Source organism: Pipistrellus kuhlii, unplaced genomic scaffold, assembly GCF_014108245.1.
Source record: "Pipistrellus kuhlii isolate mPipKuh1 unplaced genomic scaffold, mPipKuh1.p scaffold_m20_p_9, whole genome shotgun sequence".
Taxonomy (NCBI): Eukaryota; Metazoa; Chordata; class Mammalia; order Chiroptera; family Vespertilionidae; genus Pipistrellus; species Pipistrellus kuhlii.
The window spans coordinates 49,455,570-49,468,438 of record NW_023425595.1 but is presented as its reverse complement, the minus strand read 5'-3'; the positions used below and the strand labels follow the sequence as shown (position 1 = coordinate 49,468,438).

Below are 12,869 nucleotides of genomic sequence, written 5' to 3'. Positions count from 1 at the left end.
GAGACCTCTCTCTGGCCCAACTGACCAAGAGTGGGAGCATGACTCTGAACCATTCCATCCACTGATGCAGTCACCTGGTGTGGAAACTCCCACCTAACTAGGGACAGACCCTGTGGACCAGGTGGGCCCGCCACGTCCACTGTCAGGAATTCAGAGGCAGAATCCATTCTCTGATGGGGAGAAGCATGGGAAGAAGACACACCAGGAGCAGAACGAGCAGTAGTAATACTGGGCTCCAGTCAATCCTCAGCCTTCCTCAGGTTCCTCTTCAGTCTGTTTTCCAGATCAGCCTTCCAAAAGCCACTTTATTTGAACAGAGCAAGCCTCCAGATGGAAGGGTTTGGAAAGCCTCCTGTGGGAAGGTCTCTAAATAGCCTCCCCGGTTCCCGGAGCTCCGCTGGAACCTTTCAGGACCAACCACAGCATGGGCTCCGGAGGAACAGCTGTTTTGCTGTTTCTGGTTTTCCATGAGATTCCTGTATCTCTTGTGGTCATGACCAGATTATAAGAATCCCTTGTGTACTGGGGGAGCCTGGCTCTCAACACAAAGGCCCACCACAGAGAGGGAAGCTTTCACACACTTTTGAGAAAAGGTCTTTTCCACCTCTCCCCTCCGGACTCTGTTTACAGTCAGTCCCATGCCAACAGTGAGCCCTGCAGAGGAGTGATGGATCACTTTGGGTTGCATTCCTAAGTAATCATTCTGAAAAGACCTCATCACGGTGGCCTTCTGGGGACTCTTTGAAGCCTCACATCATCTGCAGTGGCGGTTCTCAGCGTGACTGCACATTAGAGCCACCTGGGCATTTTCAAAATATGCCGGTGCCCAGGCCCACTCCCACACACTGAAATCTAGGGCAGGGCTCTTGCCATCTGCATTTCTTTAAAGCTCCCTAACCAGTTTGGCTCAGTGGAAGAGCCTCGGCCTGCAGCCTGAAGGGTCCCAGGTTCAATTATGGTCAAGGGCATGTACCTTGGTTGTGGGCACATCCCCAGGTACGGAGGTGTGCAAGAGGCAGCTGATCGATGTTTCTTTCCCATCAATGTTTCTAACTCACTATCCTTTTCCCTTCCTCTTTGTAAAAAATCAATAAAATATATACTTTTAAAAACTCCCCAAGTGAGCAACCACAATAGAAATTGCAAAAGTGATATACAACCGATACACAGAATATGCACTTATTATAGGCTTGGGTTTCTAGCAGAAGCATTACATACTATACACACACACACTTCTAATCACAGAGAGAAAGGACTGGGAGAAATAGCAAACTTTTAATACAGCTAGGGAAAGAGGACAATTTCAAGCCTGGGAGTATGATAAGGCTTTGAAGGAAATACTTAATATCATATCCTTTATGTGTGTGTGTGTTTTTTAAACCATTTTTACAATGCATATTTATTCTTGTAATTTTTTAAGTAAGAAGAAAGTTTTCCCACTTTTAATTTGTGTTTCTATATTTGGAAGCTCATTTTCTCTTGTTTTGTTTATAAGCCATTTGTATTCCTTCTGAAGAGGCTATTCATGTGCTTGGCCCATTTCTACTCAATTTATTTTTCTTGTTGAGTGTACTACTTAAAGTTTAAGAAAACATATTTTGCTATATTATATACACTATGTAAATTATTTTTCCATATAACATTTGTATTTTGATTTTGTTTATACTGTTTTCATCAATATTTCATGTAATTGTATGTGTCAATCTTTTTCTGTATAGTTTAGTATCATGCTTGAGAAGGTCTTTTCTATTTTAAGACTATTAAATAATTTACTCATTTAAAATTATTTTTACTTTATAACTAGTGGCCTGGTGCACAGATTCATGCACACTGAAATGAAATTAATTAGAAGAAATATTCGTGTGGTAATTACATTAATGCAAAAAATCACAGGTCAAAATAGTATGTATAATATAGTATTATAAAATTAAAATGCAAAATATTTTAATATTGCTATTCACCCTTTCTCTATAATAGAAGTGTCAAAGATGAAAGAAAATTAGTAAAATATATATGAAAATAATATATGAATTGATTAATAAATAACAATATTCTTCCTCTTTTAGCAAATTTCAAGTATATAATGGTATCTTTTCACCACTCTACTTCAACATATTTTTGAAAATTCTAGCCAGCACAATAAGGCAAGAAAAGGAAATTAAAGACAGAATAGAAAGTGAAAATTAAAATTATATCTATTTTTACATGACAGGATGGTCTATATAGAAAATCCTAATGAATCTACAAGAAAACTAGAATAGATGAATTCAGCACAATTACAGGATTTAATATCAATAAACAAATTATTAATTCTATTTCGGGGAGATATTGGTCAAAGGGTACAAACTTTCAGCTACAAGATGAGTAAATTCTAGAGTCCTAAATTCTGTAGCCTGTGTCTACAGTTAATAATAATGCTTTATATACCTGGAATTTGTTAAAAGAATAAGATCTTCAGTAAGCTCTCTCAAATGTTCTCAGCACACAAATCCACATACAAATAGTAACTATGTGAGCTGATGAATATGTTAATTAGCTTGATTATGATAATCACTTTATAATGCATGTGTATATCAAGCTGCAGGATGTACACTTTAAATATACACAATGCTTATTTTTCAATCAGACCTCAACAAAACTGGGTAGTAAATAATAGAAAAAAATAATTGTATTTTTATATACTAAATTTATACATGAAAAATGAAATTTAACAATGCAATACCATTTTCAATTGTTTCAAATAAAATACTTAACTATAAACCTAGAAAAATATGTGCAGGGCTTTTATGCTGAACATCACAAAATGCTGATGAAAGAAAACCTGAATAATAGCAGGAATTTCTCATATTTGAGGATTAGAAGACACTACATAGCAAAGATGTCATCTCTTCAAATTAAACTAATGTTTAACAGGATTTCTATCAAAATCCCAGCAGGGTTTTTGTAGGCAAAGACAAGCATTTTAGAAAATGTATATGGACAGTGAAAGGCCTGAGGGTGGCCAAAGCAATTCTGAGAAAGAACACCAACATGGGAGGAATCACTCTGCCTGCCGTGTGGTTTATTATGTGGCTTCTATATAGCATATAGAGTAATCTAGATGGTGTGGTACTGTCAGAAGGAGAGGCACATGGGTTAATGGAATAGTATGGAAAACCCAGAGGTAGAGCCATATAAATATACTCAATTTATTTTTGACAGAGCTTCAAAACCAATTCAATGAAGAAGAGCTAGCCTTTTTATCAAATAGTGCTAGAGCAACTGGGCATGCAAAGGCAAGGAAATGAACTTCAACCTAAACCTGACACCTCATATAAAAAGGATCTCAAAACGGATTACAGATTTAAATGTAAAACCATAGAGTTCTTAAAAAATAAATAAATAAATAAATAAAAGAACAATCCATACAAGGGAAAATGGATTAATTGAATTTTATCAAAATTTAAAACTCTTGCTCTGTGAAAGATCCTATTAGAGGATGAAGCAAAAATTTATAGAGTGGGAGAAAATATTTGTAAATTATACATCTGAAAAAGGATGTGCATCTAGAATATATAAAGAACTAGCAAAACTCAACCTTAAAAAACTGACTATCCAATTATAAAATGGGCAAAATACATTAACAAACATTTCACTAAAGAAGATATATAGAAGGTAAATAAATATATGAAAAATGACCAAATACCAGAAACCATTAGGGAAATGCAAATATAAAAATCACAAGATATCATCTCCCAGCTACCAGAATGGCTAAGTAAAAAAATAGTGATGACATCAAACTGTTACAAGGATGCAGAGAAACTCTATCACTCATGCATTGCAAAAGGTAATGAACACTCTAGAAAAACAATTTGGCACTTCCTTTTAAAACTCTTGGACATTTATCCCAGAGAAATGACAATTTATGTTCCTGAAGAAATTTGCATACAGATACATGCTCAAGCAGCTTTATTTGTGATAGCCTTTCTTCTCCAGTGGGTAAATGGGTGAATAATTAAACAAACTGTGGTACATACTACCCAGCAATAAAAAAGAACCAACTATTGATACATACTTGGATGGGTCTAAAAAAATTAGGCTGTGATAAAAGTAGATCTCATGCACGTAAATACTGTATGACTCCATTTGTAAACATTCATGAAATAAAATTATATAGATGGACAACAGATTAATGACCTCAAAAGATTAAGGAAGGGTTGGATATAAAGGGATAGTAAAGAGAGCCTTGTGGTATTCATATCGTTTAGTACCGTGGTTGTGCGGATAGTTTAATAAAGTTAACATGATAAAAATTGCATTCAAATATACACATAGTCACAAATGAGTACATGAATCAGTTTTTCTTTAATAGTCAGAAAGTTTGCATTACTCTTTGTTTAAAATATGACTAGACCAACCACAAATTTAATGAGACAAGTATAATGAATGTCAGTTCATAATGGAAGTTTCAGTAACTCTTATTAGCAAAATATAAATAAAATAGGAGAACATAACACATTTTTCTCTCAAGAATTCTGTTACCTTTCCCCTTGACTACCTTACCAAAGTGATGGCATATATAAACAGGGGAATCTGATATTTCTGGACCTCCCTGGGTAAAGTCACCCAACTTTAATTTCTCCTTAAATAGAATTTTAAAAAATAGTAATAATAGTTAATATGTTTTGAGCACTAATCTACTCAACTACCTGCTACACAGTAGAAGATAAGAGGACTTATAAGAAGTTGGAAAATGGTCTTAGTTCATATTGTTTAAGATATAGGGGATTTACAGTATGGAGGGACGTGGAGAGTAGTATGTTAAGCAAAATAAGCCAGTCAGAGAAAGACAACTATCATATAATCTCACTTATCTGTGGACTCTAATGAACAAAATAAAATGATCAACAAAATAGATCCAGAGGCACAGAAGCAGGGAACAGACTGATAAATCTCAGAGGGAAGGGGTGGGGGAGGGGAGTGGTGGTACAGGGAGAGATTAACTAAAGAATTTATATTTATATATATTTATGCATAACCCATGGACACAGACAATAGTGCAGTGAAGGCTTCAGGGGGCAGGTGCAGGGTGGAGGGGGTTAATGGGGGGAAAAGGAGGCATCTATAATACTTTCAACATTAAAGATAATTAAAATTAATTAATTAAATAATTAAGCTACAAAAAGATATAGAGAAAATAATGCATAGTTATGCTTTCTTAGCACCTGAATATATGTTTGGAAGAAAACAAGAGAAAAAAATGTCAGTAGAATCAGTATTCACATATAGATATTTGGTTTGATTTGAATATTAATTGAACACATCTTGGGCACCTAGAGGGTGATTGATTGGAGCTCTAGGCTTGCCAGGGAGCCTGTGGCTTTGGAATTTGTGGCAAAAGTACCATTAGTGTGACACCAACTCTATCACTACTACTACTGGTGACTGCTATTCATTCAGCACAGTGTGATAGCCACTATGCTAAGCACTCACAAATATCTCATTTCATCTTCATGAGAACTTTGTGAGATGTCATTATTATCCAGATTTTGAAGTGGAAGAAATTGAGAAGAGAGGTGTCTAGATACTTTCCAAGGTCAGCCAAGCAGAACATGTCAGAATCCATATTGCATCCCAGGTCATCTGATTTCTAAATTCAGGCTCTAACCACTATTCCACGTGTCTTCCCTAAAGCTTGTCTTAAATCCTCCTGTTTGCTGCTCTTTTACAGGCTTTCTCAGTAGCTTTCCACCAGACCTCAGGGCTCTGGACATTTGACTTCATATTTTTTCTGCTCTGCCTGCTTTCCCAGAAAAATTCCACGTGGAGGACAGAGCAGCATTGGAAGGACAGATAATGGACATCTTCCTGCAGAGCTTAGTGTGAATAGTTAGGATAAGAGTTGGGAGATGATGAGAGAAAAGTGTGTGTGTGTGTGTGTGTGTGTGTGTGTGTGTGTGTGTATGTGTGTGAATATTTTTCCCCCCCTCCACCGATTTAGTTATAAGAGTAAAGCTAGTTAGTAAAGTAATCGAGCCTCTTTATCATATATTTAAAACAAAAAAATTTCCTTCCTTTAGTGGTCTAAGGCCTGAGAATATTCAAGGACAAAGGACTCTGGACAGATTTCTCTACTCCTCCGCACCCCCTGGGGGCTTGATCGAGGCTGGCCTCAGAGTAAGCAAGATTACCACTTCCTCCCAGTTATCTACTGTTGGGAAATGAACTACCTCCAAACGATAGCACACACTGTTATCTCCCAGTCTGCGGGCTGCCCGGGCAGAGGCGAGCAGGCCTCACTCCGGGGCTCTCACACAGCTGAGGTCAGGGGCTGCGTCCTGAGTCACTGGAAGGCTTCCTCCCTGGGGCCAACTTCTGAATGGCTGGAAAGCCTGGGCAGCCTGGGCTTCTCTGCATGGAGCCGCCCCACCCAGCTAGCATGGGCTCCTCACAGCTTGGTGGTCTCCGGGTAATTAGTGGTCGGGCACTGGGGTTGGCTTGTACCAATATGTCAGCGCTGATTCTGCGTGTTTCTTTCCAACCCTGCGCTCAGTGCTGCCGCTTTGGGAGCTGAAAATCGGCCATAGTGAAAGGGAGTATTTTCACCATGAAAATGAACAAACCCTGCAAATCAGGGTTTTTCTCTTCTCTCCCCACCCCCATCCCTGGAGAGCCAGGTTGCCAGCACATGAATTTATATGGTGGTTGACTCCCAGCCCAGAATGAGTGAGCCAAGAGGAAGCAGCAAAGCTTCTTAGAACCTAGCCATGGGCGTCCCCAAATGTCACTGACTTCTTATGCCGTTGGTCAAACAAGTCCCTAGAGCTAGCCCTATCTCAAGAGGAGGAGAGCTATCATCCATGTCCCATGGAAGAGTAGCAAAGAAATGGTGTAACATAGAACCTGGTACAGAGTAGGCCCTTGATAAATACTTGGTGAATGAATGATTGAATGAATGAAGTCACTTAAACACTAATCCATATGTCCTTAAATGACTATTAAGTATAAAGCTTTCCGGGAAGTTTTATTTCAACCTCAGAGAGGTCAATGAATTTTAAGTCAGCAAAAACCCTAAATCTAAAATTTCCTTGATATAGATCTACTTCCCCTCTGCCTGCGGGTATTCACAATCTGTGTATTCAAGCTTATCTGGTGCTGTACACATGACAATTGCAGAATGCTTGTTTTATAGATGTTTTTATACTATTTATATTTGCTTTACTTCCCTAAGTAAATGACAAATTCCTTAAGAGAGTTCTGTGTTTTGTTGCCACTCCTTCTTCCTACCGTGCTGAAAACAGGTAATTATACATGTACGTACACATGACTGCTTACAAGATATATGATGGTGAGAGATTATAAGCCTTAAAAGGGAAGGAAAGAAGGAAAGGAAGTAAAAATTCTTAATTGCTATGTTCCAGAGCCTTCCCTCAATCTTCTAATTTAACCCTTGTGTTTGCCCAGTGACATCAGCATTATTATTTACACCTCACAAAACAGATAAATGTGTCTCAAAAAGGTTCAGCAGTCAGGTCAAGGCTATGTAGAAGCTGGGGTTCAAATGCAGACCTGCATGGCTCCAAGGCCTGATCTTTATGCACCCACCCTCACCTACCCCCTTTCTCTCTGCCTCCCTCCTGGAAGGATCTACAAGAGTCATAAAAAAGCTGATGTTTCTAATCCCAAGAGGGGAACAGTTGTTTCAAGTACTTCTCTTGTTTAAAAAAAAAAAATGCCCTTTCCAAGTTTGGGAAGATAAGAAATTTAAAATATGCCGGGAAGGAAGTGAGCCTGATACCAGGGAGGTCAGCTACAAGGTTGTTGCAATAACTAAGGCAAAGAGCATTAGTAGGTTGGACGAAGGTGGTGGTAGTGGAGTGGAGCGATGTGAAATTTTTTGAGGGTTATTAAGAAGACATAATCTCCAGACTAATGAATGATTTGTTTGTGCAAGTGCTGAACACTCACTGTAGAATCATCTGGCTGTACCAGGATGGGAAGGTTGAAGAGAGGAAGCCTGTGTGGGAATCCTGGAAGATGATAAGGGCTTGTTAAACTAAGGAAACAGCCAGGGAGCTGAAAGAATGCATGGATTTGAGAGATAATAGGAGAGGCAGAATCTGTTGGATGTGTTGTCAAATTGGGTGTGGGAATGTGAGGACGAAGGATAGGTCAAGGGTGAAGTCCAGAAATGTGCTTCCAGAAATGGACAACCAGATGCTTTTCGCTGAGCTAGGGACACAAAATGGGGGGCAGATTCAGGTAAGGATAAACTTTGGATGCGCCAAGAGAGAGGTGAACGTGTCAGCAGGCGCTGGCAGTCAGTATGCAATTGCATTTATAACAAAACATCATATTTTATTTAACTAGATTCTTACTCCCTTCAGAGGTTAAAAATGAACATACCACCTGGCCAGTGTGGCTCAATGGGTGAGCATCAATCTATAAGCAGTAGGTCATGGTTTGATTTATGGTCAGGTCACATGCCCAGGTTGCAGGATCAGTGGGGAAGCAACTGATTGATGATTCTCTCTCATAATTGATGTTTCTTTTAAAAAATATATATTTTATTGATTTTTTATAGAGAGGAAAAGAGAGGGATAGAGAGTTAGAAACATTGATGAGAGAGAAACATTGATCAGCTGCCTCTTGCACACCCCCTACTGGAGATGTGCCCACAACCAAAGTACATGCCCTTGACCAGAATCAAACCCGAAACCTTTCAGTCTGCATGCCAACGTTCTATCCACTGAGCCAAACCAGTTTCGGCCTTCATAATTGATGTTCCTAACTCTTTCTCCCTCTCCCTTCCTCTCTAAAATCAGATTGTGTATATATATATATATATATATATATATATATATATATATATATATTTAAAAAGGAACATACCAAATACTATGTGTAGTAGTGTTGTGTCTCAGGCAATAAAAGGCTTTTGCAATTCTCAATGTTTTCACTTCACGGTGGTTCAACTCTCTCCAAAAGCCATTTATCACCCAGTCGGCGCCTCCGCCATAACCAAGATGTCTTTATTGAGCCTCCACAGCTAATAAGAGATGTCTGATTCAGTCAGGGACAGTGACTCATGTAAGCCATTGAAAGTGTTGCGGGGAGATTTTAGTGATTCCTCAGGCCACAGGTCTGCCTGTACATAAACACACACACACACACACACACACACACACACACACACACACGTTCGTTTTCTTAGAAGCTAAGACAGGCACACAGATGTGTTTGCACCCTCCTGCCCCCCACCCCCTCCACTGCAGGACAGCGTTGTTTACACAGGTGCCTGCATGTCAGGGCAGGAAGCGGGAGCCCCTTTGTCTCCTCCACTCTGAGGAAGATGGAAGCATTCCTGTCAGTGAATGAGAAAATAGAGGCTCTTGGAAGAACTGCTGCCTTCCCGCGCATCAGCTTTTGTCTTGAGATCCTACAAGACTTCTACCGAAACACAAAGCCAGTGCTCAGGAAGGCAAAGGGGATAAGAGTCCCAACCCAAAGGAATCCTCCTGTAGGTGCCTCACCAATGTGCCTATTACACAACTCTCAGCCCAGGCACCGAAACCAAGCTCGGATTAGAGCTCCCTGCCCACGGGGAGCACCCGCCACTTTGGCGCAGAGCTGCGTGGGGTGCTCCTCATCCAGCCGGGGCCCCCCCGGCTCCCCCAGGGGACAACAGATGCCTGGGAACCCACCGGCCTCCTCACCCAATCCGGAGTCCCTGGACCTGACTCCACCTTGACCCAGAGACACCCTAAAAATAAAGCTTTCTTGGGTGAAAACCCAGGAAACCAGAGCTTGCTTACCTGAGAGAAGGTCCCGGTGGCCGGCAGCAGGAAAAAGCTAGTCCTCGCAGAAGTGACAGGGACTCGCAGGACGGGTCTGTCAGTTTCAAAAGAAGAAAGGTGACTTCATCCCCGGTGCCCTGGAGTTGAAAAGAGCACCGGGTGCTCCCTGGCTGAGCCAACTCTGCCTCATCAGCGGGCGATGACTCCATCCAAATGATGCAGCCGCTGCCCAGACACGCTCACACCCCAGAAGGTAAATCTCTGCAACCTGACTAGCCCTGTTTTCAAAGAGCCTCCGAAAGTCCTGAAGCACCAATCACCTTACCCAGCACCAGGGGTAGAAAAAAATCAAACACTATTTCCCTGGCTCCGAATCATTGTCTCTCAAAAATCCCATTGTCTGGAAAACAGCTCGTAGGAAAGGGAAAACAGGTATTTAAATTCCTGAGGGGTAGAAATTTTGCAGGAAGGAGGGTAGAGAAAAGAAGTTAGTATATTTCAGTGGGGATGGGAGGGGGGCATTAAGAAGCTGGAAATAGCCCGGTCAGTGTGGCTCAGTGGTTTGTCACCAATTGATGACCAGGGAGGTCACAGCTCCATTCCCAGCCAGGGCACAAGTCTGGGTTGTGGGCTTGATTCCCAGGGTAGGGTGTACAGGAAGCAGGCGATCAATGATTTTCTCTCACCGTTGATATTTCTATCTTTTCCTCTCCCTTCCTCTCTGAAATCAATTTTTAAAAACTTTTTTCTTAAAGGAGCTGGAAATGGTCACCTTGCTAAAAAGTTCCCTGAGCTGGTGGATTGATAAGCATACAAAGGTGACAAGTAGGTGACAGTCTGGACTATGCAGAGGGTGAGGTATTCAGTTAAGCAAAAGATGAGTCACATAATGGAAAGTGCAATAGCCTTTCTAATGAAGGCGGCTGATTTCTATTTTGTTTTTATTGAATGTGGTGTCACGCAACCAAATTGGGATCATTGTCACATTAACATATCAGCTCAAAACACTCTCACATTTCACCAAGAAGACTTGGGAAAGGGGATGTTTAAGTGAGAATTTTCTCTCTTGTATGTTAAAGGTGAGGCCGGACAATTGAATTTGTAGCATGGCAGTCAAGGTCACATCAAGCTATCCAGTAGGCCAGGTGCCTCTCCTTGATGCCAGGTGCTTAGGCTAAACTTTGGACAGGACTCTGACTGTGGTGCTAAGGGAAGAACTAGTCATGGTGTGATCTCTGTTGGAAGTGGGGCAGAGGGTCGAGCTTGCTTGCCCAGTGCCCTTTCCCTCTCACCCCTACTTCAGGAGACTGTAAGGGGACTTTGGGTCACTAGGCATGTGTTCAATTTCTTGCTAAGCTATTTTGAGGCTTTGGAATCTTCTTGTGTCAAGTTTCAATCCAGAGAGAGTAAAATAAGGAAAAAATCTTTTTCTTTTTAGATAGAAATATTCAGGCCCAATATTAAAAAGGCTTTTTTGAATTCAGAGACTTAAATATATATTTTTTTAATTGATTTTTTTACAGGGAGGAAGGAAGAGGGATAGAGAAATCAAAACATCGATCAGCTGCCTCCTGCACACCTCCCACTGCGGATGTGCCCGCAACCAAGGTACATGCCCTTGACTGGAATTGAACCTGGGACCTTTTAGTCCACAGGCCAGCACTCCATCCATTGAGCTAAACTGGCTAGGGCTTAACTCAGAGACTTAACAAATATCAACATGCCGAAACCGGTTTGGCTCAATGGATAGAGCATCAGCCTGCGGACTGAAAGGTCCCGGCTTAGATTCCGGTCAAGGGCATGTACCTTGGTTGCGGGCACATCCCCCGTAAGGGGTGTGCAAGAGGCAGCTAATTGATGATCCTCTCTCATTAATGTTTCTAACTCTCTATCCCTCTCTCTTCCCCTCTGTAAAAAAATCAATAAAATATATTTAAAAAGAAATTTCCACATGGCAACCTGGCCAGGTAGCTCAGTTGGTTAGAGCATTGTCCTGATATGCAAGATTGTGGGTTTGATCCCTGGTCAGAGCACATATGAGAATCAACCAAGGAATAGGTGGAACAACAAATCAATGTTTCTCTCTTTCTCTAAAAATTATTTAATTAAAATATTTTTTAATTAAAAAAAAGAAAACTTGTAAATCTTCTGATCAGGGTGTAAATAACAAGAAAAGTAGAAGAGAAGCAGAGTTTCATCAATGGTAAGATGAATAAAAGGACAGGAGTCATTTTTATGCACTTCATCATAGTCTCCTCAAAGCCTAGAACACAAAGCAGCACACTGTCCGCAGAAAATAAATAGTGTCAGACACTCCCATTCCAGTTTCAGATTTCTAGAACAGATCTGTTGAGTCACCATCTGGTAAACCAGGCAAGTACAGAAAGCATGAGCCAGGGGGTCTTATGGAATGCAAGAGGAACTTGTGTGTGTTTTGCCCCAGCCCCCAGGTTCATTGCCAAAGTTAGAATAGAGCAAAGAAAGCCAATTTCTTCTGGATCCCGAAGCCTCCTTCATCCACCCTGTTCCCTATATATCAGCTAGATTCCAGGATCTTTCCCCAGGGCCACGACTCTCATGGGAAATTTGCCAACTATCCCAATGTTTGTTCTCAACATTCTATCATACAATTTTCAGACTTAGAAATGTGTTGAAAATTTTTTACAATTAACATGCATATACTCACCACGTAGTTCCTTCAATTGACATTTTACTATATTTTTTTATTACATATTGATTCTCTGTCCATCCAGTAACTCATTTAATTAATGTTGTTATTGTGTTCCAAAGTAAGTTGTAGATATCGATTCTTCCCAAATGTTATTAACCAGAGTTCAATATTTATTTACAAATTTTTTCCAGTGCTCTCATATCATTTTCCCATCCTACCAACAACACATTAGAGTTTTAGTTCTTTTATATCCTTCTGATGACATTTGGTGTAGTAGTTATTTCAATACCACTTGTTGAAAAAACTTTCCTTTTTCAGTGGGTTGCTTTGACATCCTTGTTGAAAATAAATGTGTAAATGTGGGTCTATTTCTAGGTTTTTTACTCTTGTTCTATCAATCTGTTTGTTGATTATGAAGGAGG

At 40.3% G+C, this 12,869-nt stretch overlaps 1 protein-coding gene across 1 annotated transcript in view; it reads right to left on the bottom strand.

The window, feature by feature from the left end:
• AMOTL1 (angiomotin like 1) overlaps positions 1 to 9,934 on the bottom strand; it is a 129,088-nt gene extending 119,154 nt beyond the window's left edge. Inside the window, exon 1 of the mRNA XM_036426252.2 lies at positions 9,795 to 9,934. The gene's annotated coding sequence lies outside the window, so the exon portion shown is untranslated. The remainder of the gene's footprint in view (positions 1 to 9,794) is intronic.
• Between the last annotated feature and the right edge of the window lie 2,935 nt (positions 9,935 to 12,869).